A 17,096-nucleotide genomic window follows, 5' to 3' on the forward strand; every position below is an offset into this window, starting at 1 on the left:
CATAGTAAAGATTAAATTGGGGAATTTAATCTAGAGAAGGCCCTAAAGCGGTCCTGTGTCATAGCAACACATATCAAGTTCTTTACCCAAAGTCAGTCCTCAACCATACCCTCTCTCAGGCCCAACCAGCCTCGCCCTTCCCCAGGGGAAGCGGGAGGTACAGATGATAGATAAGGAGAGAAAAGCAACTATTACCACTGTGCCCACACTCAACTTATGGGGGTAAAAATGTTCCTCGGGCATGCAGGTGAGCAGCTCTGTTTCTGCTGGGCCATTGTTCTCTGGAACTATTCAAGCCAAGCTCTCAGATAATGTTTCCTTTAAACAGAGCCAATCCCATATCAGGCACATTTGTTCTTTCCTCCTGCCTTCTGAGGCATCTGAACGTTCCTCCTCTGACAGGTTTATTTCATTGTGTTCCATTTACTTCCACCCTTTTCTCAGCCTCATTTGATGGGTGAGGTGCCTGTGAGCCTTTCTCTTTGAGCAGGCCATCCTTTCCAAAGGATGTTTTTCTTAATGTACATCCCCTGGTAGCAGTAATGGTGAATGTAAATAATAACTGTCCAGGTCTGAGTGATGGGGATATTAGATTGTAAGCATGGACAGCTCCTTTCTAGCAGCTCCACTCTGAAAGCTTGTACAGCTGTATGATGTAGCAGGGCTGGGATGGCTCTGGGGGCGAGTTGAGCTTGAGTTCAGCCCTTGGCTCTGGTGCTTTGGGGTGTGGTGATCCCGGGTAAGTTATTCCTCTGGACTGCATTCTCTTCATCTGAAGAAGTGGGAATAATAATACCTACAGCCAGAGTTAATCATGAGAACCAAGTGTGATTATGGCTTTTTAACACCAGCTACTTCTTTAGGTCTCCCTGAATTTCTGGCCTTTCCTTCATGGAATTCATATGATCGCATAGATTCCCAAAGTCTGTGATACTACCTCCAGAGGGGACGCTGGACCAACTGAGAGTGAGAGTGGTAATGTCTTTGGGTGCCATTGGGAACACTGAATAAAAATATGAGGGTGATAGAAACATGCAGAAAAGGGGGTGAATAATTTTTTCTGAAAGGGGGTCATAAGCCAATAAGTTTGGAAATCATTGCCTAAATCAAATCACTCAGCCTTTCAAGCTTCAGCTCCCTTACCCATGATGTACTAAAGTCCTGGCAAAACCAGACCCAGTCATAGTGAGGGTCTACAGAAGAAATGGGTACAACCCCGGCCCAGCTTCAGCTTTGAGAAGGTTCCTTTCTTTACTGTGCATTTCGTGTCAAAACTGTTACTATTTTATTGTCGATTATTTAAGTATTTAAGTCGAGGATTTTTTTTTTTCCAGTGATAAGAGTCATGCAATAAGAGAATCCTTGGGAAAGCTTTGAAAATGTTCCTAAAGTAACTTTTCCAGGGTCAGCTTTAAAACTTTGGACCCAAGCCTGTGGGTGGAGAAAAGATGAGGAAATAGCACAGTGTCCTCCCCAGGACCACTGCCTGGACCCTGCAGACTTGGACCCCCCTGGACCTCAGTGAGCCTTCCAGGGAGCTTGTACCTCTGGTGGGAGTTAACAGGTGGTGTAATAATTAGAGCTGGAGGCAGGAAAACCGAGTGAAGTCTCAGCCAGAACACCCACCGTGCTGTGACTGTGCCTGGGGGAGAGGGGAACCAGCCTGTAGGAGATCACAGTGCTGTGACTATGCCCAGGGGAGAGGGAAACCAGCCTGTAGGAGATCACAGCTTGCCAGGATAGCTGGAGAGAGGTGGCAGCTCTGAGGGACAGTGGCCTCAGGAACTGGACAAAATGATGAAAAGGATAAGATAGTGCAAATGAGTGTTCCATGCTTTGTATGTGCGATGGAAGGCACCCACGGTTCGCATTATTAGCTCATTTAAGCATGTCAACACCTCCTCCAGTTAGGATGATAATCTCATTTCACAGAAGAAGAAACGGAAGCTCAAATCACTGAAAGTCACACAACTCAGAAATTATGATACAGGATTCAAACTCAGGTCTCTTTAGACAGGTTGTAATCTTATCTTCCACATGGTTCTGCCCATAGCCAGTATGAGTGGGCACATATTATGAACCCAGCACTGGGAATGCCATAACATAGTGGCTTAGGTCTGTGTCTCAATTACAAGCTGTGGGACTTTGAGCTGCAGAGTTATCCCATTTTCTGATCTGCAAAATGGGAATACTAACAATGGCCAGTAGTTGAGAGAACAAGTAAGATGATACACTCCACTATCTTAGACACATGCTGCTATTATTATAATCTTAAATTTTATTAATGAGGGAACAAGTGCAGAGAGGAGGCAGGCAGTCAGGCAAGTAGTGGCCAGTAGTGAGATACAGGTGAGAACCAGACCAGAACTGTGGTCCCTAAGAATCATGAGGGCTGGGGAGATAGATCAGAGACCTCAGACCAGGGACACCTAATGGGCCAAACAGAATCTAGGAATGAGGGCTCATTAGGAAGCTGGGATAAAGGATGGAGGGGGGAAAGCTGTACATGGCAACACAGTAACCTCAGCTGCCATGATAGCCCAACGAAAGGCTAGAACCAGAAGTTGAGACAACACACACTGAGATCTCTGAGCCCTTGACCAAGGCTTCAGTTGGTCCCTGATCAGGAGCAGAGACCACATCTGGAGGTCAGGGAGGCAGGTGACATTCTGGAGCCAGACTGATCACCAGGGAGGACCATCCTCAGCCCTATTTTTGGTCTGCCCTGTGGCTGCAGGGCTAACCTTTCAGAGCAGGAAGACATCTGGCATTCAATCAGGAGCACTAGAATACCATCCCTATTGACATTCTTATGACAGATATTCAAAGCTTGACAGACACAAGGCTGTTGGCACATCATCCCAGCCACCATTTTCTATTGCCAGTGTCCCAATGGAACCAGCGGGCTTAATGCATTGAGGGTACCACGTCCCCTGTGGATGTCCTCCTGCAGGAAGTGAATGTTTATGTTTGCTTTTTTTTTTTTTTTGGTGGTACTTGGGTTCCTGGAAGCCCTTCTACCTCCAGGCTACACTCCCAGACCTATTTTTACATTTTGATTTGGAAACCGGGTCTCCTAAGCCAGCGCGCGCGGCTGGCTTAGAACCTGCGCGATCCTCCTGTCTCTGCCTCTCAAGCGTGGGGATTACAAGCGTGCGCCACCACGCCCAGCTATTGTTTATGTTCTCTACAAAACAAGCATCTAATCAAGAAGCATTTGTGACGGAGGCTCTGGCAGCACCTTGTTCTCTTCTAAGATATTCCCCTTAAGCCAAGGAGAAATAAGCCTGTAACCTTCCATCCAGAACTCCCGTTAAATTCAGAATCAGAAACCCAGTGTCACCCGTCCCTTCTCTCATTCCCCATCTTCAGTATCTAACTGGGCATCACATCTGACCCTCACTGCTGCCTCAGATCCCTCTTGGATCTCTCCCTCCTTCTTCCCCTCTGCTACTACTCATGTTTGAGACTCATCAGGCTCTGCTTGGATCAGTGTCACAGCTTCATAACTAGTCTCCCTGACTTCACATGAGTCCCTTTCTAATGTGTATACTTCACTGAAGCCAGAGTGAGCCTGCAGAAACAAAAGGCTGATTCTGATTAAAATGCTCCAAAGCTCCGCTTGGGCTTTGAGATGATTAGCCTGAATCAAAATCCCATCCTAATGTAATCTCTGACCCTTCTCCATCTCTCCAACTTTATTTTCTCCTTTGCATATGGTGCCCCATTCATACTGACCAGGTAAGCAGTACCTGCTTTATCACACCCATTCCTCCCTGTGCCGGGATGCTCTCCTTCTGTGGCCCACTTTATTCACACTCAGATCTCTGCCAAACCTTCTCTGATCCCCTTATCTAAAGGCTCCACCAAGAGATGGCCAATTGGCAGGGCCAGTCAGAGGAGAGTACTCACCTCAAGCACTGAGCTAGGGTCACTTTTCTTTTCTTTCCTTTCCTTTCCTTTTCTTTTCTATTTCTTTATTTATATTTGTTCTGGGGATTGAGCCCAGGGGCATTCTACCTCTGAGCTACGCCTCCAGCACCTCTGCCCTTTTTATTTTTTGTTTTGAGACAGGGTCCCACTAGGTTGCTGAGAGAAGCACCAAGTTGCTGAGGCTGCCCTCACACCTGTGATCCTCCTTTCTCAGCCTTCCAAGTAGTAAAATTACAGATGTGTGCCACCATGCTCAGTGAGGGTCACTCTTTAACTTGACACACATTCACAGAATAAGCACAGAGCTGTTTGGGTCCTACCAGTACTTTCTCTGTGCCTAGCACATGTTCACTTCTTATTCCCTTGGCCCCGTGTATGAATGTGTTGATAAATAGACAGCTGGTTAACATGATGATGTGTCAGGCATGGTGTATTAACCCCTGATCCATCTTCTGCCCTTCCCCTATCATGGTTCATGGTTCAAGCTCCTCATCCTACTTGCTCCTACTTGCTTTTTACCATTTTGTTAGGTTGGTTGTGAGTACTAGTTTTCAATTCAGTATTTGAACTCACATGTAAAGCTTCCTGGAGACTGATTCACCAGAGCCCTTGAATGGGACTCCTTTCACACCTTCTGGGTCTACTTTTGCTAAGTCCAATGTCCGACCTGGCTTCGCAGGGTACTGGCCCCGGAGAGGTCAGGCTGCAGGCAGGAATCGCGGGGAGAGCCTCAGAGTGCACCTGAGTGACCAGCATCTGCCGCTGCGACCACTCCAGCCCCCTCTTCCACCCTCCTCATCTCCCACTAATAGCAGAGCTGCTTTTCCACCCATCCTTTAGGGAGGGGGATAGATCCGCTTTTAGTACAGAACACAGCAATTCGATGTTTCGGCTTTCAAAAGCCCAAGGACAAAGGCTAGAAAAAAAGAAAACATGTTCATGGTGGATTTGGCTGGAATCTCAACAATCGCAGCCACATTTGCTGCTGGTGTTATTCCCCGCGCTTGAGTTAGTTGCGCTAATCTGAATTCCGTGCTGCGTGTTCACCGGCTCCTCTCTCTGATCCCGCTCACACTTGCACTAATCCTTCCTATAGATTTCTTGCTCCCTTTGGCGCCGCTTCTCTCCTTTCCAGGCATTCTGAGGCTTGCTGCAAGCTGCATGTTCAAAGGAAGGATTGGGGCTAAGCCGTCCCAGCTGGGTAGGCCTTTGACTCTCCTTCCCCATCCTGCCCCTTTGGGTCAGGTAATATAATTATCCCTTGGGGGATCAATTTGTCTGAAATTGTTTAGGAAGAGCTGAATTTTGTTTCTGAGTAAGCTTTGGGGAGCCTCGGCTCCTGGTGCACACTGCTCTGCAGTTCAGACAGAAAACCAAAACATACCGTCCTTCCAGAAGGATGTTTATTTGGTTTATGAACAAGGAGGGGCTGCTCATTCTTCTCCCTCCAGGCTGTCCACTGGACCCTGACCCCATTAGGGTCTGCACTTTACTTAGTGAGAGGCTAAGATTGCCTTCCTGTTTGTAGCCCATCCCTCGGCTGCTTAATTTGGTGTTCTGATTGAATTATGTACCTTAAAAACAGATGTTAAGCCAGGTGTGGTGGCGCACGCTTGTAATCCCCACGCTTGGGAGGCGGAGACAGGAGGATCATGCAGGTTCGAAGCCAGCCGCACCGGCTTAAGAGACCCTGTTTCCAAATAAAAATATTAAAAAATAGGTCTGGGAGTGTAGCCCGAAGGTAGAAGGGCTTCCAGGAACCCCAGCACCACCAAAAAAGAAAAAAAAAAACATGTTAAGCTGGGCCTGGTGGGACTCAGATGTAATCCCAGTACCTGGTATGTTGAAACAGGAGGATCAAAGGTTCACAGCCAGCCTCATCAACTTAATGAGGCCTTCAACAACTTAGTGAGACCCTGTTTTAAAATGAAACATAAAAATAGTGCTGGGTGTGTGGCCCAGAGACAGGATGTCCCTGGGTTCAATTCCCAGTAAACTTCCCCCCCCCGACACACACAAATGTTGACGTCATAACCCCCAGTACCTGTGAATGTGACCTTATTCAGAAAGAGGATTTTGCAAATGTACTTAGTTAAGACAAATTCAGAAAGTTGACTCTAAGAAGACAGAGACATTCAGAGAGCATGCCATCTGACTACAGAGACAGAGACTGAAATAATGCATCTACAAGACAACTCTAGGACTGCCAGCCACCACCAGGAGCTAGAAGAAGCAAGGAAGAGTTCTTCCCAGAGTCCCAGAGGGAGCAAGGTCCTGCCAACCCTGTGATTTAGGACTTGTAGCCTCCAGAACTATAAGGATACGTTTCTGTTTTCTAAGCCACCTGAGTTGTGTTTACTTGTAACCACAACCCTAGGATGCGAATGCATTTGGAAACACATGGAACCTAAGCACAGGACAGCAGTCAGTGGTCAGCATTCAAGCCTCAAACGATGTGCCTCAGTAGTGGACAGACCTCGAGGAGACCACAGCCAAGTACCAATATCCTGAAGAATCTCTTTGACCTACTCCAACTCCCCTGAGGTTCTTCTCACCTGCTGCTTTCCACATTTGGCCAATATTGGTCTGTGTCTCTGACCCTTCATTTTCTGGTTTGCTTTGCTTCTATCTCTTCTGTTTGCAGTCTTAGCATCTGCTGTGGGTCCCTCCCTGGTCTTGTCTTGGCTTGCAAACCAGCCCTGGCTGGCTTCTGTGCTCTGTTGTGCACTGCTCCTGAAAAGGTATCCTTTGCCCCCTAGTTGCCCCACATCTGCTTCAAACTCCATAGGAAGAAGTACAGTCAGTTCATGATGCCCCCCTGCTTACTCATATAGGCTGACTGAGAAAAGTCTAAAGGGACAATCACTTTACCACAGGGCATCCTAAAGAGTGTGTGTGCTCTCTTATATCTGCTCTTTAGACTGAATCCTTAATCCTCAACACTGTGGTGGATGCTCCTGTCTGAGGCAGCTAAGCAGCTTGGGCACCAGGCTTAACGCACAGACTTCTGAAAAAGAAACCAGTACTGACAGCACAGAGTGGACTCAGCTTCTTCATCCTCATCCACAGGGCAGACTCTGTCTGGATCACCAGAGAACCAGAGTGGGTAGGGAAGAGAAGTGGTGTCCAAGACACACTCCAGTGTCACAACGCTGGTGACACGTGGAAGTCAAGTTTCAGTCTAGTTCCCCCTAAGCAGAGTTGCAAATGTCCTTCCCTGACCTTTTCACTCTTGCCCTCATGCGGAACTCTGATGCTCAATTATCATACTTCTTCCACTAAGTAGTGAGCCCTCAGACAGCAGGATCCTCTCTTTCTTACCTCTCACACGCAGCACCTTCTATGCCCACTATCATCCCTATAACCCAAGCATCTTTCAGGTTAGGTAAGATCCAGGAGGTTTTCTTTATGGCCACCGTAGAATTGCTACCAATGGGTATAGTTCATCTGTAGGGCACTCAGGTAATCCAGTTCCAAGACCAGGGGCTAAATTTTGCTCAAAGTCTAAGCATGATCCTAGCCATAGTTTGACTTCTCACTGTAGACAGAGACTGCTGCCCGGACACCCCTAAATCCAAGACACAGGCTGACTTCTAATCCCTGCTTTCATTTTGACCTCTATCTTACCATATCCTGGTTGTTGACCTTGGCCATGGCCTGACACCTAACCAGGTCCACAAAGATCACCCTAGTCCTCATTTTTCCAATGTCCTCATAAACAACCCTAGTTAAGCTTAAGATCCTATTGCAGTCGCAGACTGAATGCCTTCTCTAACCCCAGTGGTTCCTGGCAGTGCTCATAGGTTAGCTTTCTCTGAGGTCTAACAGAGCAGTTGAGGTATAAAGAGACTTACAGTCCTTTCTCTACAAGGGTCGTACCAATAATGACTATATCTAGCACCAGTTGGGCATGGATGCTCTTAATTAAGTCCGGGGTACTAAATATATGGATGGAAAAAAGCATTTTAGAACAAAGGACCTTTCTTGTGCTCAGAAGGGATTCTCTATTAGGGTCTCCTAGAGCCTAATAGAGGGCCACTCACAACCGAATTGGAATTTGACCTACACAGAGCATTCTTTGTGCAGAACAAAGTCCACCAGGAAACACAGCTTCAGGAGATGCATGAGACAAGGTAGAATCAGCCCTGAAGAAAGGATTTTATTCAAGTGGCCACCGTGCTTTCAAATACTCAATCAAAGCGATTTCCCTCTCACACGGTGCTAACCTCCATTTAAGGCTGAAAACGAGGGCACCTCTGTCAGCAATATTTAGCAGATTGAATTGTACAGGTTGTGATGAAGTCCATGCTGACCCCTCAGTGCCAGCTAGGTAATACTGAGGGAGTGTGGGATGGTTGGGATGTGTATCTTCTTTGTGTTCACTCAGTGCTTATTAAATGGTTTTCCACAGGCGGGGTAGAGGTACCTTTGAAGAACCTGCATCTCTGTAAGCATTTTCCAGCTACTTGACATTGACTCTGACTTAAATCTCAGCTAAAAGCAATTACTGTCATATGATGAATTGAGGCAATTTATTTATTACTTGAGAAACATCCTAGGTGATGTCACTTAAAAGAATGATGGAATAATCCTTCTTAAGTACTCCATTATCAAACAGATCCACCGAGGGAGACACTCTTCTGCAGTGTGGGGGAGGGAGTCAGCAATTTTTTAAAAAATTAGACACTGCAATCAGAGAAGGAGCCTTAGAACGAAAGCAGGAGACAGTCACCTAAACTTGAGCAAAACTTGTCCCCCTATGGAATTACACGAGATGCTTCGGTTGCTAAATATCAAGAAAGGTGTCAGAGAGAAAGCCCAGAGATTAATAATAAAACTATGCTCACATGCATTAAGGGCTTGCAGATGGTGGTTGATATACAAGGAAAGCGAAAAGGATAAAAGAACTTAAGTTTAAAAGGTCACGTTTAAATATCATCTAAGCAAAGCCTGTATCATTTGGGCCCACATAACACGGTTCACATGACATGTTCATCAATCCCTTAGATATTAGAATATGATACATTTAGAAGAGAGCACAAAGAAAGATAATCTTTAAGGAAAGGCAGGTAGAAAATGGAACTGCTTGATACAGCAGATGGTAGGTTCAGCAGGGACAGATATAAATACAAAGAGTTTTATCTGGCTGGTCAAGATAAGAGTCTAGATCTCCATAATATTAGACTGCTTTTTCCTTCTAGATATTTGAGAAAAGACAACCTAATTTCTGAGCAATCTCTCTCTATGTATTAGAGAGGTTTCAGTTCAGTATAACAGTTTAAGGAGAATAAATCCTGTGCCAAATGATCCGGGTCCAGACTACAAAGCTCCAGTACTTGCCGCTAGTGCTTAGTCTCTTTGAGCCTTAGTTTCCCTGTCTTTTAAATGGGTACGGTGACAGACCCTGCTTCATGGGGTTAAAAGAACTATTGTAGGTGAAGGAATTAAAATAGCATCCCAAATGGGGTTGTAGTTAAAACCCTAGCTATGGACGGGGGATGTAGGTCAGTGGGAGAGTGCTATCCTAGCACAGCATAAGGCCTTGGGTAGGATATCCAGCACTGCAAAAAAAAAAAGTTATTTACCCTTTCACTGGGTCTCTACTTCCTCTCCCTTCCCCTAGTCCAAGGTAAAAAGAAAGAAATTAACATATATAGCTGGGCGTGAAGGTATGCATACGCCCATAATTCTAGTACTTGAGAGGCTGAGGCAGGATTGCAGGTTCAAGACCAGCCTCGGCGACTTAGGGAGATTCCCATCAACCTAGCTAGACCCTGTTTCAAAAAAAAAAAAAAAAAAAAAAAAAAAAAGGAGAACTGGAGCTGTAGCTTGGAGATAAAATGCTTCTGGGTTCAATCCCCAGTAAAACACGCACGCACACACACACACAGCCTAACTATATGTTCTTTATCGTTAACTTATTTGATTTTTTACATATGGTCAGGATCTTGACCCTTTAGTTACCATCTTAGAGAAAAACCCCGGTTTAACACCTAGCTGTCTTTTGATTTAGCCACGGTGTCTCTGCTGTGGCCTTGACCTTACTGAGATCAAGACACAGTGCTGGACAGTCTCCCTAATGGACAAGTCTGGACACCTCTCAAAAGTGGTTTAACCTTGATTGTTCAGAGAACGCCCATACTGGCCTTGGGCCTGTCTGGTCTCACATCCATCCTACACTACGGCCTTGCTACACTGGGATGTGCAAACTGTCCTCTGCAGGCTCTGTTTCCTGGGTCCCGATGCCAACTAACTGACTTTGGCCAATGGGAGACATGAGTTAGAGATAATAGAGCAAGAGGCAGGCCTCGGCCCTCTCTTGGATGGAAACCATGCCTACCAATCACTCCAGTTTTCCCACACAGGTCTACTGGAGTTCCACCTTCTTCTGCATAACCCCGGCCTCTGGGCTGTGACCACCGCTTCTTTTTTATTTCTCCATGCTGGGCTGGGTAGTGGCTTCCTGATATCACTGCTCTCCAGGTGTCTCATTATCACCTTGGCCCTTGTGTACCCATTCTCTAGCAAATTTTCTCCCTTTAGAATACTTGGAGTAGCCGGGGGTGGTGGCGCATGCTTGTAACTCCAGCATTTGGGAGGCTGAAACAGGAGGATCACAGTTTGTGGACAGCCTCAGCTACTTAGTGAGGCCCTTTGTAGCTCAGTGAGACTCTGTTTCAAAATAGAGAATAAAAAAATAGGGCTGGGGGTATACCTTGGACGTAGAATGTCCCTGAGTTCCCTCCCCAGTACTGCAAAAATAAATAAATAAATAAATAAATAAATAAATAAATAAATAAAATGCTTGGAGTCGTTTCCCTTTTCCTGGTTGGCTGCTGATTGATATGGAGTCTGCTATAGTTTCTAGTGATTATTCCATTCTTCCTCTTTGTGAGTAGTAAGGGAGAAAAAATCTGATTTAATTATTCAGTCTATATATATTTTTTCCTATATCAACATCATACTTACTAGCATAAAATATCTGGAATATACTTTTTTTTCATTAAAAAAAAGGCAGCAACAGCGTTTGTTTCTCCCCAGGCTTCTCGCTCCCCTCCTGTTCACTACAATTTCAATCCTCAAAGACTGCCAAAGTAGTTCATGATCACAATTACAAATACTTTCAAGGCTTTGGGATGCAATTTGTAAAGTCTAGAGGCTTCAATCTAATGAAGTATCCAGATGCTTGCCTACCACCTTTTTTTTTTTTCTTCTATCTTGGACTTCAGCTCGATCTTAAAAATAACCTAGTGTTCTGAGAATTCATTTCCAGCAGAATCAAGCAGGTATATGATGCATACCTGACTTTAGCAGTGCCAGAAAGTTGCCCAGCTTCTTCATCTTTTCCCTGTTGTCTCTTCTTGGCAAAACCCCCATAATCAGAGATGCCTGCAATGCTTAAAATCTTCCCCACCATCGAGATAGCATCTCAGAGTCAGGGTTTCAAAGGTTTTCTCTACTGGGTGCCAGACACATGCAAAGCTAAAGTAAAGACAGAGAAACTTTTCAACAAAAAGAGGTCATTAAGTAGACAGGGGTAAACTGCCAACACAGTAAGATTTGCCTCTGATAAGCCACATTGGGGATAATATGCCCTTGGATGGCTGAGAGGCCACTGTGTGTTTTGAAGAGTGCCGCTTTTAGGAGCTGCATCCCTGAGAGCAGCTTTCTTTCTTTACCGTCAGCAATGATCACCAGCATGGGTTATGCATCCACTGGGATTTACTTGGATTTTATCAATTGCAATTAGATGTTCTTTATCTGCGACTTCTATTTCTGCTCTCTATCTTTACAAGGAAAACTCTCTAAAGTAAAGCTATGAAATTGGGCTGTCGCCAGTGAAAGTACTTTGAGGATGACTCATTAATCCCTCACTGCCAAATTATGTTATTGCTGCCATTAAGTCACCCAAATGTAAGCCAGATATAGGCCTTGCCTATGTGAGGGGAGCTAAGCACATTGCACTGGGGCTCTGTCTGTCTTTTTTCTAAAGATTTGGTGAATATCGGCAGCGGATTGCAGGCAGGGATCTCTCTGGCCTCTGGCACTCACAGTTCATAGACACATTAAGCCCTACTCAACCCAGAAGTAGTTCCAAGTCCGTGCCACTACTGTGCCTCAGTAGCAAGTTATTTTTCAGTTATTGAGAACTTTCACCTCTATAATTACATGTGATCCTTAGAAAAAATCTCTGTGAATTTTATGTTTCCTCCCTATTTTAAAAACGAGAGTATCAAGTCCCCTTGTGGTTAACAGCTTTGATCAAGGTCACACAACCATTTTGCAATAGCATCTGATGTAAGCTCATGTATTTCTGACTTGAAACTCATTGCCTTTAACCACAGCCATAAAACCATAGCATTTCAATATCAAAAGAGGAATGGGAAGTCATGTACTCCCTTCTACTTAGTGTGAGGAGCACACTACGTTCCCAGGTAGCTCCTTCCATCATTGGTGACATGTCCCCCACCTTTGAGAGTAACCTGGGAAGGGGCAGGGAAGTGGGAGGGGGATGGATTGCATCAGAGTCACATGAATCTTTAGTGACAGGGAGGACTTCTCTCACCAAGAGCATAGGCATCCCCGAAAATTGTGGGGTGCTGAACTGAGATAGGGAGATGATGTCAAATAACAGAAGAAAGGTTCACATCCCATGAATATGAAACATTGAGGACTTGAATAGGCATCCGGAAAGGAAGTGGTAATAAGTAGAGATGGAATAACAGGTAAAAAGGGTGATTGTCCCTGAAACAGGACTTAGGAACCATGCCCCATCTGATCTTTACATCATGTTGCAGCACTTAAAGGCTCTGGGCTTTAGCATAAGCTAGATAGCTCTTCCACATTAAAATTTTGTCTTGTGTTGGGCCCTAATCTACCCCCTGCCACTTTTACCCATTGATCTTAACACTGACCTTTAAAGGAACTAAATTGACTCCACCTTCCACAACAACCCTTTAGCTATTTGACAGTAAGTCTCATCTGAATTTCCCTTCTCTAGGCTGAAAAACCCCAATTTTGACAAATGCATCTTCAAAGTCAGTGACCTCTGGACTTTAATGTGCACCTGTACGATGCAGAGACACTGTTCAAATATAACTTCTGATTTTGTAGGTCTGTGTTAGCACTCAAGATTCTGAATTTTTAATAAATCTTTAAGTGATGCTGATATTCTGGTCACTGGACTACTTTCTGAATAGCAAGCCTCTTGGATTGTCTTCAGCCTGGAGATCCCTCTCAGGAGCTTGAGTCCACAACTGGACTCAACTCATCAGAATTGGATGAAGAGTGCAGAGTAAAACAGACCAGCACCACCCTCATTGGGTCTAGGAATTTCTAGGGAAAATCTACCTGGGTGGTTGTTTGGTAGTATTAGAGGAGGCAGGAGGGAAGACAAACATTGTGCCTGGTCCCCATGTAGGAAGTTAAGATTGAAAGGGGAGTAGGTCAGTTATACAGCTTCATGTAGAAGACGATAGTCTTCTATCAGCACAAGTTGAGTTCACAAGATTGTTTTCGATGACCACATAACACAGGGGATTCAAGTAGAGCCTTGTACCTTCTCTAATTGAATAAATTCTCACCTAATACCTAGTTTCCAATTCTGATCCCAAAAAACCACAGCATATTCCTTCAAAGAGTTCTTAAGTAAAAGTTGGGTTTTCCACCTACCAGGGTATATTTATTTTTCTGTATCTGAAGCCTGGTTGGCTTGGAGCCACTTTTTTGTGGCTCTTCCTATGAACCTCACTATTAAGGTTCATGTACCATGAACATGAAACATTGAGGACTTGAATAGGCATCCGGAAAGGAGGTGGTAATAAGTAGAGATGGAAGAACACTATTAAGAGTCAGTGCTTTCATCTCTGATGCCTGTTGGTCGAACTCAATGAATTTGTCTAAACCACTAGGGCTACGGCTTTTCAGATGGTTCCCTGAATCCCTTGGAAGCCCCTTCGTGACACTCAAGTATGTCTGTTTTTGAGTTAAGGTCCCTGCTGAAGATGCCTCTATCTAGGAATATCTTGGAATTCTTGAGGAAAATTTTTCTAATGCTAATCCAAAATCTTCGTTTTTCTTTGAGCATGGCACTTGATTCTACCCCAGGAGTATTTGATATGGTAATCACTCTCTCCTTCTTGAAACACTCTTCTCTTGGCTCCAGGGTGTTACACTTTCCCAGGTTTTCTTTATTACCTATCTGGATTCTCTTCTGTTTTCTATGCAAGTTTATCATCCTCCACCCACTAGTCAAATGCTACAGATCCCCAAGCCTCCATTCTAGGTCTCCTTCTCCTTTTACTCTTTATTCTCTCCCTGGGTGACTTTTTTGACTCCCATACTTCAAATATCATCTATATACATATGACTCACACTTTTTGCCTCCAAAATTAACCACTTTTCAGAGCTCCTGACCTCCATTTTTAGCTACCTGCTTTTTGTGGATTATGTCTCAAATTCTAATTGCCTTAAACACATACATATTTTCCCTCTAAAACTATTCTCTTTGCATTGTTTCTAGAACCCATAAATAGCACCAACATCCACCCCTTCATGCAAAGTGAAGACTTGTGGTCAAAGCTTGACAGTTTTTTTTCTCTTTATTCCTCATACCCTACCCATCAACATATTTTTAATCTATATTTGAGGGAGTTAATTATTTTATTAATCTCTGCATCTCTACTGCCATTCCTTAAGTAGAAGCAACTATTATTTCCCTCTTGAATCGCTAAAATCATCTCAAAACTCATCCATCTGAACCATTTTGGTTCCACATGAAAGCTGGAATGATCTGTTGGAAATACAAGTCTGACTATATCCTTGTTCAATGAATAACATTTAAAGAGTTGTCTATGTTTTCTGGGCTGAGGAACAAAACCCTCATTGTGAACTGCAGCATCCTGTGTAGACTGGTTCCTGCCACCCTCCCCAGCTTCTCTCCTAGCTAGTTCTCCTTGCTTTCACGCTCTCATTAGACTACATTTCTCTCATTTGTTGAATGCACCAAGCATCCCACAATCTCAGCCAAGCCTGTGTGTCTGCGGTTCCCAGGTGCTTAGCTCCTGAGATCTTTGTCTAGTTGCAGACTCCGTATTCACTCTGCTGGTCATTTCCTCCCACAAATGACTCCTTTCCTCCTTATGTACTTGCCAAGCATCCTGTGCCTCTCTGCTCAAAATTTTAACAAAAACTTTTGTATTACTGATTCTTGTTTATTAATTGTACCCCACTAGCCCAAACCACCATTAATTATAGACTCTTTGAGGAGAAGAAATGTGCCCCTTTTGCTCACCATTGTATCGCCAAATACCTGACATCTAGTGGATGCTTGTGATTATGTACTGAAGAAATGAAATGTGTGTCTCCTTAGAACAAGATGACAACAGTGCTCCCAGAGTGAGAAAATCCTCCCTGGGGACTCTTTGCCTTTAGACTCCGAGTTTCTAGACTAAAGCCTAGTAGAAGGCACTGAGTAAAGTGCATTTATATCAATAATCAAGTGCCTCAGAGCCAACCTTTCTTCCAAATCAAAATAAAGAGACTTTCAACATTGAGAGAATTGTGATTTGAGGTGCTCTACTTCCTATGTGTGTGGTACACAGCAGACTAGCCATATCTTGGAAATTATTTTTCCATTCTGGGAAATGGGGGAAATCTCTGTGAGCCATTCAAAACTAGCCCCTGCTCTGGAATGTCAGATTGGTCCTGCTAAAAAAGGAGGCTGGCCAACTGCCTCCTGTATTCTCTAGGCTGTAGACTGGCAGAGTCTTCTCACACAACCTGGGGATATGACTAATTGGTCTTGCCTTTAGATGGTAAAAGGAACAAAAACATCTCTCATCCACAAGTGTTCCCAGGAGAAAGCTCTTTTAACCTACACACTGCACACAGCACATGGCTGCTTAGTAGCAAAGTAATGAACAAGTGAATAAATGAAGCAAATAATTCTAGTCCATGTACCTTGATATCATTCCATCATCTGTTAAACAATTGTGGGGAGGGATACCTGTGCTAGATACTGGCATTAGAGAGATTAATAGGACACAGCCCATGTTCTTGAAGACTTACTATTTCCCCTAGGGGTACTTGACTTAGTAAACCCAACTTGTCTAAGTGATGGCAGCTTGGGGTAAGTGCTCTGAGTGGAGAAATACTCTACACTCCGAAGCCCCAACCACTCCTAATAAAAAGATAGACATGCATTGGGAGGGACATTCTTAAATATCAGTAAGTTTAGGGAATCAGAAGCAAAGCTCAAGACTCAGCTGAGTTCTGTGAATGCATGACTGAAAAGAGAAGAAAACTCAATTTGATGCCATAAGAACAAATGTGTGTGGGAAGAGACATCATCCCTTTAGCTAAACACCAAACAAACACAATATTTAGAGAGCCCCTATTATGAGTGAGGCTCTGTGCTAACGTGGGAAAACAAAGATAAATGAAGTATAATCTTGCCTCTGAGGAGCTTGCAGACCAGTGAGGGAGACAGATGTGGAAACAAATAACTAATAATATCACTACATTGTGGAAAGAGATATTGGGAAGTAGGTGCAAAATGTTATAAAGTGTTATCAGAATTTAGAGAAGAGAGAGAAAGATAATTTCTTCTGGGAGCACAGGCAACCACAGCAGGCATATTGGCTGACAAAGGATAAGCTGGGACTGACAAAGTCACACAGTAGGGCTGGCTTAGGAGAAAGGATGCTTGGACTTTATGCTGTCTCACACAAATGTAGCATCAGTGGTAATATAAAAGAAGAAAGAAAGCATTGACTTAGGATGCTGGTAATCCCTGCGTTGCTCTCCAAAATATCTGAAACAGAAAGTTACCTCCAATTCCTGGTACCTAGTGTACAGAAGCTAAGCTTTGGCATTCTTCAATTAATAACATTAGTAGCAGAAACAAAATGTTTGTTTGAGGTAAATTGAGGAACAAGGGGCCTTGAAAGTTGAATTCAAGATTCATGACCGTTGAGGCCTGAACTTGGAGGCAGCCAGCCTATAGAACCCTGACTCTAACTTCATCATCCATGTGACTTCTAACAAGTCCCTTCATTTTCTTGTCTATGCAATGGGAACATCAATATCTAACTTTGGGAATGTTTGTAAGGATTGATTGACCAAGCTAGATCCATACATCACCATCAAAGTCTAAAGATGCA

General features: G+C 44.2%; 1 protein-coding gene across 8 annotated transcripts in view; it reads left to right on the top strand.

Moving 5' to 3' along the window:
* PTPRT (protein tyrosine phosphatase receptor type T) overlaps positions 1 to 17,096 on the top strand; it is a gene marked incomplete at both ends in the record, with an annotated part of 1,183,313 nt that overhangs the window by 984,351 nt on the left and 181,866 nt on the right. The gene's annotated exons all lie outside the window — the stretch shown is intronic.

This window comes from Muscardinus avellanarius (assembly GCF_963383645.1).
Source record: "Muscardinus avellanarius genome assembly, chromosome: 19".
Taxonomy (NCBI): Eukaryota; Metazoa; Chordata; class Mammalia; order Rodentia; family Gliridae; genus Muscardinus; species Muscardinus avellanarius.